The sequence below is a fragment of the Pinus tabuliformis genome, chromosome 6 (genome assembly GCF_031772625.1).
Source record: "Pinus tabuliformis cultivar Carrire ecotype Pingquan chromosome 6, CPIR1, whole genome shotgun sequence".
In the NCBI taxonomy this organism is placed as follows: Eukaryota; Viridiplantae; Streptophyta; class Pinopsida; order Pinales; family Pinaceae; genus Pinus; species Pinus tabuliformis.
In genome coordinates, this window is record NC_142292.1 from 1,500,168,908 (window position 1) to 1,500,189,654 (window position 20,747).

The following is a 20,747-nucleotide window of genomic DNA, read 5'->3' on the forward strand; positions in this document are numbered from 1 at the left end:
AGTGGCCTGCGAATACCCATAGCTCTTTTATGTCTAAACTGCGCAGATCTGCACCTGGTCGGTCTACTACTCTGCGTATCTCTGCACCACTCGTTCTGTTGCCCTGCATACCTCTGCTTGGATCCGTACCTGCACTGCCCGCCTGACAGCGTACCGACGCGACTTGTTCTTCTATTTCCCTGCGTACCTCTGCACTGCGCCTTCTCCTGAGCTGCGTACCTCGCACTGCGCCTTCTGCTGCGCTGCATACCCCCGCACTGCGCCTTCTCCTGCGCTGCGTACCCCCGTACTCACGTCGTGGATAGCCTGTGAACCTCTGATTAGGGCCAAATTAACAGTCCTCCAATGTGCCACAGTCAGTCAGATCCATAGATCTGATCATGCACCCGAGAGATCACGACTTATCAATAGATTTGCCTTAAATTTTCTCCTTGATTCAGATCTAGCTTTTAAAACCAATCATCCAAACTTTCAGATCTTAAGATATTCTAAATTTCACAAGTGTCTAGCCAAGTGATCTCTTTTCCTTTTTATAGGCAAGCCCTTATTCAAACCATGGGACAAAACCATCGAAAACCAATACAAGGGATCCAAACAGGGGTTCAAATAATTTAGATCCTAAACCATGGGCCAAAACCATAGGATCATGAATGACGGGCTAAATACCAAGGGACAAAACATAAGAAACCCCACGTGAGTGCACTTCTCTGCATTGGAATGAGTGAACTGGGGGACCGCACCTTATGAATGGATAACCTGCAGGTATGTCTGCACTTCCTGGATGGCGAACCTGCGGGTCCGCACCTTTTGAACGATGCAGCTGCGAACCTCTTATTTTCCATGATTTTGAGAACCTGAACAGAATTTTGCCACTTGAGTGAGTTGCCATCAAGTACAACACCCGTACCATACAGCCAAACCAGAATCATAATGCCAACAATCTCCCCCTTTGGACTTGATGGCAACCTCAAGATCCTCAACGTCATTCTCCCCCTTTGACATCAAGGGCAAAGGGTTATGCTCCCCGTGAGAACATGCTCCCCCTGACTATAAATCAGATCTGCAAAAGGAAAGAAATTTCTTCAAGAAGAACCATAATCCATCAAACACCATAATTGACCATGAAAGATATAGAGACGTATTGTAGCACTATTCAGATCAGCATCCATGATCTCCTTCTGTACTTCCTCCAAGATCTTCTACCATAATGCCAACAATGCATTATATGCTCCCCCTGAACGTGTGCCATTCGATCTTCGACTAATCCGCAACCCAGCAAATGTACACGTATACCCCATATGAACCTTTCGTACACCCAAAAATCTCTGAAACAGATGAGATTCAACAACAGGATGATGCATCAATAACCCCCAGCTTTTGCCTGAGGTATTCAAAGGTCTCCCCGGGCAATGGCTTGGTGAGTATATCAGCAACTTGTTCCTTAGAAGGAACATACTCTAACTTAACCTTTTGTTCAAGCACTTGTTCCCTGAGAAAGTGATACTTGATCAGTATGTGCTTGGTCTTTGAATGCGTGACTGGGTTCTTTGAAATGCTGATTGCACTTGTATTATCACATAAGATGGAGATAGGTGGAGTACAAGTGATCTGAAAATCCTGCAAGGTCTGCATCATCCAAAGGAGTTGAGTGCAACAAGATGCATCAGCCACATATTCTGCTTTAGCTGTAGATAATGCAATTGAACTCTGTTTCTTGCTGAACCAAGATAATAATCTAGAACCCATAAAGAATGCACCACCACTTGTGCTCTTCCTGTCATCCACGCTTCCGGCCCAATCTACATCTGTATAAGCATGAAGTGTGAGATCTGTATCTCTAGGATACCATAAACCATAGTTTTGAGTTCCTTGAAGGTACTTGAAAATTCTCTTCACTGCCTGAAGATGAGTTTCCTTTGGATTTGCCTGAACTGCATGCATGATGTCTGGTTGGGTACCTGTCAAATAAAGAAGACTTCCAATCATAGGTCTGTAGGTTGGTTGATGCACTGCTGCTGATTCATCATTTGCACTGATGCTACATCCTGTGACCATGGGGGTACACACTGGTTTTGCATCTTCCATGCCATATTTCTTCAAAATCTACTTGAGATACTTAGTTTGAGACAAGAAGATCCCGCCTTCATTTTGTTGGATTTGCAGTCCAATAAAATATGTCAGTTCTCCAAGCAAAGACATTTCGAATTCTTTCTGCATCACCAAGGCAAAGCTTTGACTCATAGCTTCTTCATTGCTGCCAAAGATAACATCATCTACATACACAACAAGTATTAGTAATTTGACATTTTCAATTTTTATATAAAGATTGCTATGTGTTGATCCCTTTGAAATCCCTTGTTGATGAAGATATTTGTCCAAGCGGTAGTACCAAGCCCTTGGAGCCTGTTCAAGACCATAGACAGCGTTTTTTAGTCTGCATACAAGATTTGGATCATTCCCAAGGATGAACCCATCTGGTTGCTCCATGTACACTTCTTCTTCTAAGTCTCCATTTAGAAAGGCTGATTTTACGTCCATTTGAAATACTTTGAACTTTTGAAAGCTTGAGAGAGCAAGGAACATTCGGATGGCCTCAAGTCTAGCAACGAGAGCAAAAGTTTCTTCAAAGTCTATTCCTTCTTGTTGAGCATACCCTTTACAAACAAGTCTGGCCTTGTTTCTAATTACTTCCCCATTTTCATTCAACTTATTTTTGAAGATCCATTTTGTCCCTATGAGATTCTTATCTTTTGGTCTAGGAACCAACTCCCAAGTGTTGTTCTTTTCGATCTGCTCAAGTTCTTCATCCATTGCCTTGACCCAACATTCATCTTTGCATGTATCTCTTACATTTTGTGGTTCAGTGGAGGAGAGTAATTCCAAATAGCTTGAGGCTTCTGCAATTGTTCTTCTTGTTTGTACACCTGCCTCTTTCTGCCCCAAAATCTGAGATTCTAGATGATTCTTCTGAACGTACCTGGATGGAGTCTTCTCTTCTATCCTTAATTGTTCCTCTAGTGCCCCTTGAGGTTCTTCTTCATCATCAATCTGATTTGGAGATTAGTCTTCATCTTCTTCGATATTTTCATAATTTACTTGCCTAGGAATGTATCCTTTTTCATCAACCACTACATCAATGATGTCAACAATTCTTCCAAGTCTTTTATTGTAACACTTATATGCTTTGTTGTGGGGAGAATAACCAAGGAGAATGCTTTCATCTGCTCTAGGTTCAAGTTTGCCAAGCTGTTCATCATTATTCTTAATATAGCATTTGCTTCCAAAAATTTTGAGATGCTTTACCGAAGGAGTCTCACCATACCAGAGCTCATGAGGAGTTTGAGTGCTGTTCACTCGGACATTTTTTTTGTTGAGAATAACAACCGCAGCAAAAGCAGCTTCTCCCCAGAAGGTTGCGGGAGTCCCAGACTCATCAAGCATAGCACGAGCCATTTGTTGGACCGTTCTCTTCATCCTTTCCACCACTCCATTTTGCTGAGGAGTCCTAGCTGTAGAGAATTCCCTTCTTATTCCATGTTCTTCACAGAAATTGAAAAATTCATTTGAGGTAAAATCCCCACCTCTGTCGGACCTGAGGCACTTAATTTTGTGATCTGATTCGTTTTCAGCCAAGGATTTGAAAGATTTGAATTTTTCAAATGCTTCGTCCTTGTGTTTCATAAGTCCCAACCAAACCATCCTGGAGAAGTCGTCAATGAATAATATAAAGTATTCTTCTCCTCGAGGTGACCTTTTCCAAAATGGACCACATACATCTATATGGACTAGTTCAAGAGGCTTGCTAGCTGATCCTTCCTTCTCAGGCAAGTTAGTTCTGGTTTGCTTACCAAACTAACATGATTTGCATATGGTGTTGTCTGGAATTTTGATATCTGGAAGACCACGAACTGCTTGGTATTTGAATGCTTTCCTTATTTGTGGAAAGCTTAGATGCCCCAACCTCCGGTGCCATAACCAATGTTCATCATCTTTGCTCAGCATTTTTGTTGTCCTTCTTCAAATATGTATAGATTATTTGGAGTTCTTCTGCCTTTGATCATTGTTTTTCCTATATCAAGATCACGAACACTACATCCATTTGATCGAAATATTACCTCTGTTCCTTGATCGCACATCTAACTGACACTTAGTAGATTATGCTTGAAGCCATCAACACACAAAACATTTCCAACTTTGACCTTTTCTTTCAACTGAGAAGTGCCTTTTCCTTTTATGGCTTCAGGGGTATCATTTCCAAAAGAAACTTTCTTTCCCTTTTCTAAAGCAGTATATGATTCAAGTTTTTCTTTATCACCTGTCATATGCTTCGAACATCCGCTGTCGATGTAGCATAGATTTTCTTGTCCTTCTTCATAAAATGCTATCCCACATCTTTCTATTTGTGGTTCCTTTATTCTCCATGTTCTAGTGCTTGAGGCTTGTTCCTTTGTCTGCCGAAACCTGCTCCTACATTCAAATCTTCATGACCGAAGTTATTACAAATAGAACATTCAATTTCATTTTCAAGGGCAGAAAAGTTGTTATAGGTCCTTTTCGTAATCCCAGTCATACTTCTTTTTTTTTGAGCTTCTCTAGTCATGATTGTCTTATAAGCAACACATTGAGCTGCTTTGTGACCGAAGTTATGGCAAGAGAAACATTGGCCATTGAAGAAACTTCTGCGATTATCAAATCTACCAGCCAAATGATTGTAATTTCCATTGTCATCCATTCTTGAAGCAAATTGAGAAGTTTTTACCTGTGGCTGGTTGTAGCTTTTGTTCACCCTTAAGATGGATTGCCCCGGGTTTACCTGGTAGTATTTGTTTGTTCTTTATGTAATTCATCCCTGCCTTACCTAGTGATCTTCATCGGGCTTTTGCTCATTCCTCCTTGCTACATCAAGATAACTCTTTGAGGTGGATGCTTGATATGTTTCTCCATTATAACCCAGACCTATCTTGATTAGTGGAAAACGTTGTACATTCATAATCTCATCCAGAGTTTCAGATCCTTTAACAAATTTAAGATTAAGAGCCTTTGTTTTCTCAATTTCTTTTCTAAGGCCAAGAATTTCACATTCTAACTTCTCAAGAGACTTTTCTTTTTCATCGAGTTGGAATTGCAGAGTATCAATGATCATAGTCGAGAAATCTCTTCATAAAAACCATCTACATCTATAACGTCCATGTAATCATCATCTTCAAAGGCCATTAAAAGTTTATAATCATTACCTTGTTCATCTTCATCACTATTTGATAGGCCATCACTGTCTTCATGAGTGTAGTAACTTTTCTTAGTTGCATTCTATTTCTTGTTCCATCTAACAGGTTCCTTCCCTTTGTCAATATTATCCTTGTGAGGACATTTGGAAGCATAGTGAACGACTCTTCCACAAGCAAAGCATTTGAAAGGTAACTTACCTTGGAAACGACCAATACCCCGTTGAAGATTTCTGACAAAATTTGATTCTTCTTCTTCTTCTGACACGTGTCCTGACTCATAGTACTCTCCTTTGCCTGAAGCCTTAAAGGTAGCTTCTCTCCTGTCTGATTGACCTCCTTTCCTCATTTCATAAGCAGTTAGAATTTCGTGCAGCTGTGACATTTTAAGGCTTTGTAGATTCTCGTTTTCTTCTATTGCAGAAACTTTAGATTCAAACCTAGGGGACAAAGATCTTCGAACTTTTTCAACCACAACAACCTCTTTTATTTCTTCACCCAAATTTTTCATACAATTAACAATCTCATCTACACGAAGAAAATAGTTAGCCACACTTTCATCATTATACATCTTGAGATTTTCATACTGAATTCTGAGGGTTTGAAGTTTTGCTCGTTTTACCTGATCATCTCCTTCATAGCTCAGAACAATCTTGTCCCATATCTCTTTTGTGGATTTAAACTGCATTACCTTAACAAATTCTGATTGAGATAGGCATCCCAATAGAGTATTAACCGCCTTTGCATTTGTTTCATATTTCTTCTTCTCAGCCGGATATGTAGGAGTTGCTGATGGAAAAGTATACCCTGTATCTATGATATCCCATACTTCTGTGCCAAGAGATTGAAGATAGGCAGTAACTCTTACCTTCCAATAAAAGAAGTTTGTCCCATCAAAAATCGGTGGCCTGATTGATGCTTCCCTCTCGTAGTTTCTCATGATGAAAGATCTTTCTTCAAGCGATCAAGCTTCTTCTGAAGAACCTGCTCTGATACCAATTGTTGGAAATAATACTGAAAGGGGGGGGGTGAATCAGTATTATCAAATTCTTTTCAATATGCCTTCAAGATTTATACTTTAATTTATTCTTCAGATATTGATCATTAATTTGTATGTCAGTGCCATATAATAATGAACAAGAACAAGAAAAATAGATAAGCACACCAAAGAACACCAGATATAAGGTGGAAACCCAATGTGGGTTAAAACCGCCTGCTGCAATAGGTCTCAATCTTCTTTCAATTATAAAATTCTTTTACAAGGATTTTGTACTGGTGCAGTCCTTTACCAGTACGCAGGCTGCAACCTGTAGAGAGCTACAACTCTCTCTCATTTTCCAGTCTCTCCTGGAAGGGAGCTACAACCCCCTTTGCTCTTTTACTTCTTTAGGGACCATGTTTCATTAATTTTCAAACTCGATCCAAGAAGATCAAATAATCATCAAGTACATGCAAATCACCCAATCTCCTTATACAATTAACCAATGGCACCCAACTTCTCAGAATGCTGTAAACAGAAAGGCAATATCAGAAATCTAAACCCAGAACTCTGCAGTAATAGATAAAATACAGCCAACAAATGTTTCAAGATAGGTCCGCAACTTCACCAATAGTGGCCTGCGAATACCCACAACTCTTCTGTGTCTAAACTACGTAGATCCGCACCTGGTCAGTCTACTGCTCTACGTATCTTCACACCACTCGTTATGCTGCCCTGTGTACCTTTGCTCGGATCCGCACCTGCACTGCCCGCCTGACAGTGTACCTCCGCGACTTGTTCTTCTGTTTCCCTACGTACCTCTGCACTGCGCCTTCTCCTGAGCTGTGTACCCCCGCACTGCGCCTTCTCCTGCGCTGCGTACCCCGCACTCACTCCGTGGATCACCTGTGAACCTCTGATTAGGGCCAAATTAACAGTCCTCCAATGTTCCACAGTCACTCAGATCCATAGATCTGATCATGCGCCCAAGAGATCGCGACTTATCAATAGATTCGCCTTAAATTTTCTCCTTGATTTTGATCTAGCTTTTAAAACCAATCACCCAATCTTTCAGATCTTAAGATATTCTAAATTTCACAAGTGTCTAGCCAAGTGATCTCTTTTCCTTTTTATAGGCAAGCCCTTATTCAAACCATGGGACAAAACCATCGAAAACCAATACAAGGGATCCAAACAGGGGTTCAAATAATTTAGATCCTAAACCATGGGCCAAAACCATAGGATCATGAACGACGGGCTAAATACCAAGGGCCAAACATAAGAAACCCCATGTGAGTGTGCTTCTCTACATTGGAGTGAGTGAACTGGGGGACTGCACCTTATGAACGGGTAACCTGCGGGTATGTCTGCACTTCCTAGACGGCGAACCTGCGGGTTCGCACCTTTTGAACGATGCACCTGCGAACCTCTTATTTTCCATCATTTTGAGAGCCTGAACAGAATTTTTCCACTTGAGTGAGTTGCCATCAAGTACAACACCTGTACCATAGAGCCAAACCAGAATCATAATGCCAACAACATATTGACAAAGATTGTCTTGATATGAAAATCAATCATGGTCAACCATATTCCAATGTCGCATTGTGACAAACATTGTCTCGATATATAAATCTACCATGGTCTCGAATGTTGCATTGTGGAAAAAAGTGTCTCCATATGAAAATCATGATTAACCGTAGTCAACCACCGTTGATTATGGCTAACCATGTTTTATGGAATGAGACATGGTCAAGCATGCTTATTTTAGAATTTATAATATCGATCCCTTGGGTTTATAATATCAATCATTGTTAATCATGGTGAGTTATAACTAGCTATTTTCAACCATGGTCAAATGTCATATTGTGACAAAAATTGCCTCCATATGAAAAGCATGGACAACCATGGATAATCATGGTTAACCATGGTCTAATGTGGCATTACGACAAACATTCTCTTGATATGAAAATGAAGCATGGTCAACTATGGTCTGACGTCACATTGTGATAAAGATTGTTTTGATATGAAAATCAAGCATGGTCAACCATGGTCTAACGTCGCATTATGACAAAGATAGTATCGATATGAAAATCAACCATAGTCAACCATGGTCTAACGTCGCATTGTGACAAAGATTTTCTTGATACGTAAATCATCGATGGTCAACCATGGTCTAACATCAGACTGTGATAAAAATTGTCTCAATATGAAAATCATCCATGATCAACCATGTGTTTATAATATTTATCTTAGGGTTTATATAACTTGGGTTTACAATATTTGTTCCTTGGGTTCAATATTATCCCCTTGGGTTGATGATCCCTTGAGATTTTAGTATTAATCCCTTGGGTTTATAATCTTAATCACTTGGGTTTATTATTCCTTTAGGTTTATAATGTCAATCATGGTCAATCAAGATCAGTCATAGCCACTCATGGTCAACCATGGTCGAATATCACATTATGACAAAAGTTGTCTCCATATGAAAATCATGGACAATCATGTTCAACTATAGTTATCCATGTTTGATAATGGTCAACCATGTTTTATAGAATGAAACATGGCCAACCATGATCAATCTTGGTCAACCATGGTTGAATATTGCATTGTGACAAAATTGTCTCGATATGAAAATAAATCATGGTCAAGTATGGTCCAATGTATCATTGTAACAAAGATTGTCCCAATATGTAAATCAACCATGGTCTCGAATGGCGCATTGTGAAGAAAATTGTCTCCATATGAAAATCTACCAGGGTTTCCATCGTCGAAGGTCACATTCTAATAAAGATTCTCTTAATATGAAAATCAACCAGGCTCAACCCTGGTATAACATTGCATTGTGACAAATATTGTCTCAATATGTAAATCAACAATGGTCAACTATGGTCTAACATCGCATTGTGATAAGAATTGTCTCAATATGGAAATCAACCATGGTGAACCATGTGTTTATAATATTGATCTTAGGGTTTATATGCCTTGGGTTTTTAATATTTGTCCTTTGGGTTTAATATTATTCCTTTTGATTCATAATCCATTTGGGTTTTAGTATTAATCTCTTAGGTTTATTATTCCCTTGGGTTTATAATATGAATCCCTGGGGTTTATAAGATCAATTATGGTTAATCGTGATCAATCATAGCCAACCATGATCAACTATGGTCAACCATGGACGAATGTTGCATTGTGACAGAAATTGTCACCATATGAAAATCATGGACAGTTAAGGACAATCATGGTCAACCATGGTAAAACGTTGGATTGTGACAAAAATGTCGCAATATTAAAATCAACCATGGTCCAACATCGCATTGTGACAAAGATTATCTTGATATGTAAATTAACCATGGTGAACCATTGTAAACCATGATATGTTGTCACATTGTCATAAGCTTTATCTCAATATGAAAATAAACCATGTTCAAGCATGTTTGTTTTAGTGTTTATAATATTTATCTTAGGGTTTATATACCTTGGGTTTATAATATTTATCCATTGGGTTTAATATTATTCCCTTGGGTTCATAATCCCTTTGGGTTTTAGTATTAATCCCTTAGGTTTATAATATCAATCCCTTGGGTTTATTATTCCATTTGGCTTATAATATTAATCATGGTGAACCTTGGTTAACCATAGTCAACCATGGTCAACCATGGTTGAATGCCCCATTGTGAAAAAGATTGTCTCGATATGAAAATCAACCATGATCGACCATGGTCAACCATGGTTGAATGTCACATTCTGACAAAGATTGTCTCAACATGGAAATAAACCATGGTCAACCATGGTCCAATGTCATGTTGTGACAAAGATTATCTCGATATGAAAATCAATCATGGTCAATATGGAAATTAACCATGCTCAACCATGTTTATTTTAGTGTTTATAATATTTATCTTAGGATTTATATACCTTGGGTCTATAATTTTTATCCCTTCGGTTTATAATATCAATCCCTAGGGTTTAATTTTATTCCCTTAGGTTTATAATCCTTTGGGTTTTTAGTATTGATCCCTAGGGTCTATTATTCCCTTGTTTTTATAATATTAATCATGGTCAACTGTGGTCAACCATGTTTTATAAATTTAATCATCATCAACCATAGTCCAATGTTGCACTGTGACAAATATTGTCTTAATATGAGAATCAACCATGGTCAACCATGGTCCAAGGGTTTATAATATTTATATTATAATCCCAAAGGATTGATATTATAAACCCAAGGGGTTAACAATAAACATAAGGGGTTAATAATAAAACCCCAAGTGATTATAAACCCAAGGGATAATAAACCCGATGCATTAATACTATTAACCCTACGGTTATATTCCTAAAGTATAATAATAAAATCACAAGGGAATAATATTAACTAAAGGGATAATAAACCCATGGGATTAATACTAAAAACCCAAGGAATTATAAACACAAGAGAATAATATTAAACCCTAGGGATTAATATTATAAACCCAAGGTATATAAACCCTTAGATAAATATTATAAACCCTAAAATAAACATGGTTGACCATGGTTGAAAAATGGTTGATTTTCATTTTGAGACAATCGTTGTTACAATGCGACATTGGACCATGGTTGACCATGGCCAACCATCTTTATTCGAGGGTATTTAATATCTTAGGGTTTATATATCTTGGGTTTATAATATTAATTCTATGGGTTTAATTTTATTCCTTTGGGTTTATAATCCCTTGGGTTTAATACTAAAAACCCAATGGTATAATATTCTGTGGGTTAAATAATCCGTAGGGTTAAATACTACACCCTATGATTTATAATTCCTTGGATTTTTAGTATTAAAGCTAAGAGATTATAAACATAAATGAATTAATATTATAAACCCAAGGTATACAAACCATAAGATAAATATTATAAACCCTAGTATAAAGATGGCTGACCATGGTCCAACATGCCATTGTGACAAGGATTCTTTCAAAATAAAAATGAACCATTCTTAACCATGGTCAACCATATTTATTTCAGGGTTGATAATATTTTTTTAGGGTTTATATACCTTGTGTTTATAGTATTAATCCCTAGGGTTTAACAATATTCCCCTTGGTTAATAATTCCTTGGATTTTCAGTATTAATCCATTGGGTTTATTTTCCCTTGGTTTAATATTATTGCCTTTGGTTCATTATCCCTTGGGGTTTTAGTATTAAACCCTAGGAATATGAACCCTTGCATTAGCATAACGAGGGGATTGATATTATAAACCCAATGGAATAATAAATGCAATGGTTAATATTAAAACCCCAAGATATTGTAAACCCAAGGGACTAATGTTATTAGACCCAAGGGACTAATATTATAAGTCCAAGGTATATAAACCCTTGGTTGACCATGATTTATATTGAACCTAATGATTCATATTATAAACCTATGAATAATATCACACCCTAGGAATATGAACACTTAGATTAATATACCCAAGGGATTGATATTATAAATCCAAGGGAATAAGAAACCTAAGGGATTAATACTATAAACCATAGGGTTTTTAGTAATAATCACTTGGGTTTATTATCCATTGGGTTAATATTATTCCCTTGGGGTTTTAGTATTAACCTCTTGGGTTTAATATTCTATTGAGTTTATAATATCAATCCCTAAAATTTATTTATTTATTTATTTTTTTTTTTTTTCCGAAGGTGGTAAAACCTATCAACTCAGGTGTCAAACCAACAGTGAGGACAGCCATCTCTGGCTGCTATCCGCGAATGCTGGGTTTGACTCATCACTGTTAAATAGGAAAACCACGCCACCTGGCATAACCCTGCTGGTGGTCCGTAATCGGGAGCAGGCTCTCACTCCTGCCAGATGCCTCTGGGTCTTGGGCCGTTAACCTGTTTCCTTACGTCCGAGGAAGACGAGCTCTTAGCCAAGCAGAAGCAGTTTTACGGCATACTCCAGGCCGCAATCCCTAAAATTTATTAATCTAAGGGTTCATATTTATATTACATAATTTCAAATTAAATAATTATTATTTAATTAAATAATAACATTTAATATTAAATAATTAAATAACATTTCATACTAATTATAAATTATTATAAAGTATATCGATGGCTGGAACATAATCTAATTAAAAAGAAGAATAAAATAAATAACCTACATATCATACAAAACAGACCTAAAATTAATACATGCTCAAATTCTGACGTGAATATAATGAATAATTACAACGTTTTTTCTGAGACAGTATCTCCAAATATAAGCACACAGCTCTCATCGATTCCCATCAAACAAATCGGACATGGTAATCCCACAGCTCTCATCGAACGCACAAAAGAATTCAATAACGCACAAGTTTCGATTAATAATGAGCTGAAGGAAATCACCGCTCTTGTCTGTAACAATCCTTCCACAATGATTAATCTCCAAATCTCACTTTAGACAGCGCATCTAAATTTCTTCTCCAAAAAGGCTTAAATTTTTCCATAACACCAAACAGAATACCGGTTGAAGAAATAATAAGCAACGTTGAAGTAGCCATCAAAGACATCGACTCTTTCAAAACTGAAGAAATAAGACAAGATGTAGCCAAAATTCTCATAATCGCCAAACGTCCTGCAAGCAATATATCCAAGGAAGAAATAATTGCGCTAAAAAACCTGAAGTGTAACATCGCAATTCTAAATGTAGACTAAGGAAAATGCCACTATAATAATGAACAGACATGATTATGATGAAAATATGTATGATCATTTAAACTAAAGTGGATGCTACAGAATTATGGACAAAGAACTGAACAAGTCAACACATAAATAAAAGAATCATTTTTGGACGTTGTAACAAAAAAGGAGAATCACACCATCTAGCTCAATTATACCTAGAATATATGGAGCTCCGAAGATACATAAAATTGGTAGCCCATAGCTCCGCTGATACATAAAATTGGTATCCCATTAAAGCACATAGTAAATACCGTAGAGTCGCCCACCTACTTTCTTGCACAATACCTTGCCAAAAAACTGCAATTATTATTTGGCAACTCCTCCTCTTTTATTAAAGACTTTGCATGGAGTTTGCATCCTTTGTCAAATGGATAAAAAATTTAAAGGTAAATGATGGGGATTTCGTGGTTAGTTTTGATATAGTATTACTCTACACAATGATCATAGTATCACTCTACACAATGATCCTCGTAGATGAAGTGATCCATGTTATGAGTACCATTATTGACAATGAAACTGTGGAATAATTAGAAATGCGTCATCAATCATCATATGTCACTTACAAAAGAAAAATCTATGAGAAAACATATAGCGTAGCTATGGGACATGGGATCACCATTATCTCTGATAGTAGCCAATATTTACATGGAACATTTTGAACAAAGAGCGCTTATATCATTTCCTTACACCTCAGAAGAATGGAAAATATTTGTAGATGACATATTTACAAAATGGAGCCATGGAAGAGAAAAACTTGATAGATCACATCAAATTCACTTTAGAAATTGAAAAAGATAACCAATTACCTTTCCTTGACATCCTTCTCACCAAGAAAAATGGTAAAATAGGGTACCAAGTCTTCATGAAAAAAACCCACACTGATAGATATTTGCACGTTGCCTTTCATCACCATCCGAAACAAAAAATTGGTGTCATCAAAACCCTAACTACAAGAGCATCTAGAATTTTTTATCCTTATCTTTTAAACCATGAACTTGACCACCTTTTAAAAGTAATAAAAACATCATTAAAAAATCTATCCATCAAGCCCTAAATAAAAAGCATTCAAAAACTTCTTTAGATCTCCCTAGAATCACCCTTCCCTTCATAAAAGAATCTACAAATAAAATTGCGAAAATTTTAAAAAAGCATAACATAAGACTACTTTTACCCCTCTCTATCGAAGACTAGTTGTGCCCTAACCAACATAAAGGCGTATACACCATTCCTTGTTCGTGCGGAAAATAATACATAGGAGAATTAGGAAGATTTGTTAGCATTAGACTCAAAGAGCATGCAACAGACATATTAAGGAATAGAACATCAAAATTTTCCTTGGCAGAACATGCATGTTCCTCCTCTCATTACATCTGCATGGAAAATGCTAAACTCATCCAAAGAGAAGAACATTATTTAAAAAAAAAGGTTAAAGAAGCTATAGAGATTGAAAAAAGAACAAACACTATGAATAGAGATGGTGGTCTTAAACTAAGCAATACTTGCGTTGCTACTCCTCATTATAAATTGCAATCTTGAGAAGATGGACTCACATAAAAATCCAAATATTGGATTTTGCAAAAAAAAATTAAGAGGTTCCACATCTTAAAAAAAATAAAATTATTTGTTTATAAAATAATAAATGTGAACTATACCACTTAAACTAAGTTTTCTTTACTAAAATAAAAATATTTAATTAAAAATAATTAATTTATATTTGATAAATATTTATTATTAAATTTATTTTTATTACTAATCTTATTAAAAATAATATCCTAAAATGTGATACTTAAAGAATAAAAGTAAAGATATTATACTATATATGAGAAAATATTTTATAAGGTTTTGGATTCATGCTATGTAATGGTTTAAAATATTATAATTTAATTTAATTAATTTAAATATATGTATTTTTTATTATCATTAATTTAATTTGATTATAAAATTGTTGGTAAAACTAAAACTATAATTTTAAATAACTAAAATTGCAAATTTTTAAATTCATAAAAGAAATCCTTATACTGAAATTTACAATCTCTACCACTCATATGTATAAAATAATACTTCTTGTTTTGAAGAGGCCATTGCCTATGGAAGTCAGATGCCATTTTAAAATGGGGAAGAGGCCTAAATTAGGGAAATCTAACCTTGCAATAATTACATAAAGTTAAGAGTAATTATATTAACTTTTATAAAAGCATTTACGTGATGCTAGTCAGCATTTTAATTGCACACAAGCAAGTGATTTTGTCACGTAAAGTGCGAGACATCTCCCTTTCACGTTCCAAGTGGCACATTAACTAAAATAAAGTAAAACAACGTTTTTTTAATGTGTGATAAAGTAAAAACATATCACATAAATATAGATTCGTGAAATTTATTAAAAAACTTTATATTCTTTCATTTTAAAGCTATATATTCCTTATTTTCAAATAAATTGGGTTAATTATAATAATTTTAGGCTTATTTTAATTTATAGATAAAACAAATTTTTTTACTAAAATTTATTAGCAATAGAATTTCGAGATTTTTTTTGTCATTCAAAATATATTTTAGAATATATAAATGGATTCAATATTCTAAAAAACTCTTGGAGCACTTATTAAATAATTTAAACTCAAGCTTTTAAATATCTATGACAGATTTTGATTAAAAATAACAAAAAAAATAGTCATGAAAAATGTCATTTCATTTATAAATTAGTCTACACCCTAATTTTAAACGAGTATATTTCTTTCACTGAAAATGATACAATCACACACATGCCCATGCACCGTGTTCTTCTTTTCTTACCCCCCTACACACATGTTCTTCATTTCAAGTTCCTCACATATAAAACAATTAATACTATCGACAAACAATTATGCTTTGGAAATGTCTTAGTGTATGAAGAGACATAATGTTTACAACAACATTTAGTATTTAGGACAAGACCAGGATGAAGATAAAGATGTTGTGGTAAAATGTTTTTTAATTTTTAGAAAGATATAAATTAAACATATTATTAGTACAACCACGTTAAAAATATTAATGTGGTTGATATAGCTGAAAGTTTCACTTTCATTTATATCTATCATTAATAAATATATAATAATAGAAATGATAATAATAAAAAAGTATTATAATAAAAATATTATTATTATCATTATAATAATAATTATAACTATAATAAACTATTGTAATAATAATTTTTAATTTATATTAACTATTATTTAATATTAAATGTTATTTATTATTATTTGAATTCAAGCGAATAATATTATTAGTTAAGATTATTCTTATTAATTAATATTGCTACTATTATCAATTAATAATATTATTAAATAATTAATTAATAATTTAATTAAATATTAATAATAATTAAGGAATAATAATTTATTTAGTTATTTATATTAAAACATAATAAAAATTATAATGAACCATGGCCAACCATGGTTGATTTTCATATTGAGATAATGTTTGTCACAATGTGACATTGGACCATGATTGACCATGATTGACGTGGTTAACGATGGTTGACCATGGTTTATTTTCATATTGAGACAATCTTTTTCAAATGAGCCATTGGACCATGGTTGACCATGATTATTAACTGAAGAGATTTATATTAAACACTAGGATTAATATTATAAACCCTATGAATAATATTATAGTCTAGGAATATGAACCCTTAGATTAATAAACCCAAAGGGATTGATATTATAAACCCAAGGGATAGATACTAACAATCCAAGGGATTTTAAACCCAAGGGAATAATATTAGACCCAAGGGATTAATATTATAAACCCAAGATATATAAACTCTAAGATAAATATTATAAACCCTAAAATAAACATGGTTGACCATCCATGGTTGATATTGTAAACCCTATAAACCCTAAGATTAATATTATAAACCCTAATATTAATATATTAAATACTAATTTTGTAAAGTCACAATGTGACGTAGCATAAATTGCATTGTATTGTAACATTGTGATAATTATTGTCAAATTGATTGTCACATTGCTACAATGTTGACCATGGTTGATTTTCATGTTGAGAAAATCTCATGATATACCCTAAGATCAATATTATAAACCAAGGTATCTGAATACTAAAAAACCTAAGGGGTTATAAACCCAAGGAAATAATATTAAACCAAAGGGATTAATATTATAAACCCAAGCTATATAAACCATAAAATAAATATTGTAAACCCTAAGATAAACATGGTTGACCATCCATTGTTGATATTGTAAATCCTATAAACCCTAAGATTGATATTATAAACCCTAAGATTAATATATTAAATACTAATTTTGTAATGCTAGAATGTGACGTAGCATAAATTACATTGTAATGTAACATTGTGATAATTATTGTCAAATTGATTGTCACATTGCTACAATGTTGACCATGGTTGACCATTATTGATTTTCATATTGAGAAAATCCCATGATAAACCCTAAGATAAATATTATAGACCAAGGTATATAAAAACTATGATAAATATTATAAATTTTTAAATAAATATGGTTGACCATGGTTGATTTTCATATTGAGACAACTTTGTCACAATGTGACGTTTGACCATGCTTGACCATGACTAATTTTCATATTGAGATAATCTTCGTCACAATATGACATTGGACCATGGTTGATTTTCATACTAGGACAATCTTTGTCACAATGTCACATTTGACCATGATTGACCATGGTTGACGATAGTTGACCATGGTTGATTTTCATATTCAGACAATATTTGTCACAATGTCACGTTGGACCATGGTTGACCATGTTTGACCATGATTTCAAACCCAAGGGATTTATATTAAACCTTACATCTAATATTATAAACCCTATGAATAATATTTAACCTAAGAATATGAACCCTTAGATTAAAACCCAAAGGATTTCTATTATAAGCCCAAGGGAATAATAAACCCAAGGGATTAATACTAAAATCCCAAGGGATTATAAACCCAAGGGAATAATATTAAACCCAAGAGATTAATATTATAAACCCAAGGTATATAAACCTTATCATAAATATTATAAACCATAAAATAAGCATGGTTGACCATGATTGATTTTTATATCGAGACAATATTTGTCACAACTCGACGTTGGACCATGCTTAACCATGGTTGACCATGGTTGATTTTCATATTGAGACAATCTTTGTCACAATGTGATGATGGGCCAAGGTTGACCATAATTGACCACGATTGATGATGGTTAATGATGGTTCACCATGGTTGATTTTCATATTGTGACAATTTTCCTCAAAATGTGATGTTGGACCACAATTGATGATGGGTAATGATGGTTGACCATGGTTGACCTTAATTGCTTTTCATTTTGAGACAATCTTTGTCACAATGCGACGTTGGACCATGATTGATTATGATTAACCATGGTTTACCATGATTATTAACCCAAGAGATTTATATTAAACCTTAGGATTAATATTATAAACCCTATGAATAATTTTATACCCTATGAATATGAACCCTTAGATTAATAAACCAAAGGGATTGATATTATAAACCCTAGGGATTATAAACCGAAAGGAATAATATTAAACCCAAGGGATCAATATTATAAGTTCAAGCTATATAAACCCTAAGATAAATAATATAAACCCTAAAATAAACATGGTTGACCATCCATGGTTGATATTGTAAACCCTATGAACCCTAATATTATAAACCCTAAGATAAATAAAATGCTAATTATGTTATGTCACAATGTGACATAGCATAAATTGCATTGTAATGTAACATTGCGATAACTATTGTCAAATTGATCATCACATTGCTATAATTTTGACCATGATTGATTTTCATATTCATAAAATCCCATGATAAACCCTAACATCAATATTATAATCCAAGGTATATAAACCCTATGATAAATATTATAAACAGTAAAATAAACATGGTTGACCATGGTTGATTTTCATATTGAGACAATCTTTGTCACAATGTGATGTTGGACCATGCTTCACCATGCTTGACCATAATTGATTTTCATATTGAGACAATATTTGTCACAATGTGACATTGGACCATGCTTGACCATGGTTGATTTTGATATTGAGACAATCTTTGTCACAATGTGACATTGGACCATGGTTGACCGTTATTGACTATGGTTGACAATGATTGACAATGGTTGATTTTCATATTGAGATAATATTTGTCACAACGTGACGTTGGACCATAGTTGATCATGGTTGACCATGATTTTAAACCCAAGGGATTTATATTAAACCCTAGGATTAATATTATAAACCCTATGAATAATATTTACCCTAAGAGTATGAACCCTTAGATTAATAAATCCAAGGGATTGATATTATAAACCCAAGGGAATAATAAACCTAAGAGATTAATACTAAAACCCCAAGGATTATAAACCCAAGGGAATAATATTAAAACTAAGGAATTAATATTGTAAACCCAAGGTATATAAACCACAAGATAAATATTATAAACCCTAAAATAAACATGGTTGACCATGGTTGCTTTTCATATTGAGATAATGCTTGTCACAATGCAATGTTGGAGCATGGTTGAGCATGACTAGTTCCCATATCGAGACAACATTAAACTAATATTATAATGACCATGGTTGGCCATGTTTTACTATGGTTGATTTTCATATTGAGACAATATTTTTCACAATGTGACATTGTACCATGGTTGACCATCATTGACCATGGTTGATGATGGTTGAAAATGATTGACCATGGTTGATTTTTGTATTGAAACAATCTTTGTCACAATGTGACGTTGGACCATGGTTGACCATGATTATAAACCCAAGGGATTTATATTAAACACAAGGGATTAATATTATAAACCATATGAATAATATTTACCCTAACAATATGAACCCTTAGATTAATAAACCCAAGGGATTGTTATTATAAGCACAAATGAATAATAAACCTAAGGGATAAATATTATAACTCTCAAGGTATACAAATGTCACGATAAATACTATATGTTGGGAATCACGATTGTCGTTAGACCAAAACCCGCAGGTGTTAGTCAAAGATCATATCACCAAAGATAAGGATCCACGAGAGGTGGTTAGTCCATGTCGCAAAATACACAGGGAGCGTTGGTTTATCCAATTTCCAACAATATCCCCCCCAAAGCAAGCCGGGTGTGTATCGAGCTCGTGACCTACTCTTTGATACCACTTGTTGGGAGTCAATATTGTCGTTAGACCAAAACTCGCAGGTGTTAGTCAACAATCACATCGCTAGAGATAAGGCTCCACGACAAGCAGTTAGTCCATGTCGTGAAATATAAAGGGAGTGTTGGTTTATCTAATTTCCAACACTATAAACCGTAAAATAAACATGGCTGACCATGGTTAATTTTCATATTGAGATAATCCTTGTCACAATGCAACGTTAGATCATGGTTGACTATGGCTGACCATGATTGGTTTTCATATCAAGACAATATTAAACTAATATTATGATGGTTACATAATACTTCATTGTGATATATTATGATGGTTACATAATACTGCATAACAACACGATTGCCAATTAAACTACCTCATAATGAAAATATAAAAATTACTTAAAACATATATATTATTTTCTTACATGTAAACATCAGTTTATAAATATTTACTATTTAATCCATTTCTACTTTTTTTTCCTATCCTTCTATTATAATGTATTACAACAAAATAATTATAAATTATTTATCAAAATAAAAATTTGTCTAAAATTTCCTTCTAAATTATTATTATTATTATTATTATTATTATTATTATTATGCTAACACTATGTTGTAGTGGCTACAAGACTCTCCAAAATTTTGGCCTGCATCCAATTTGGAGC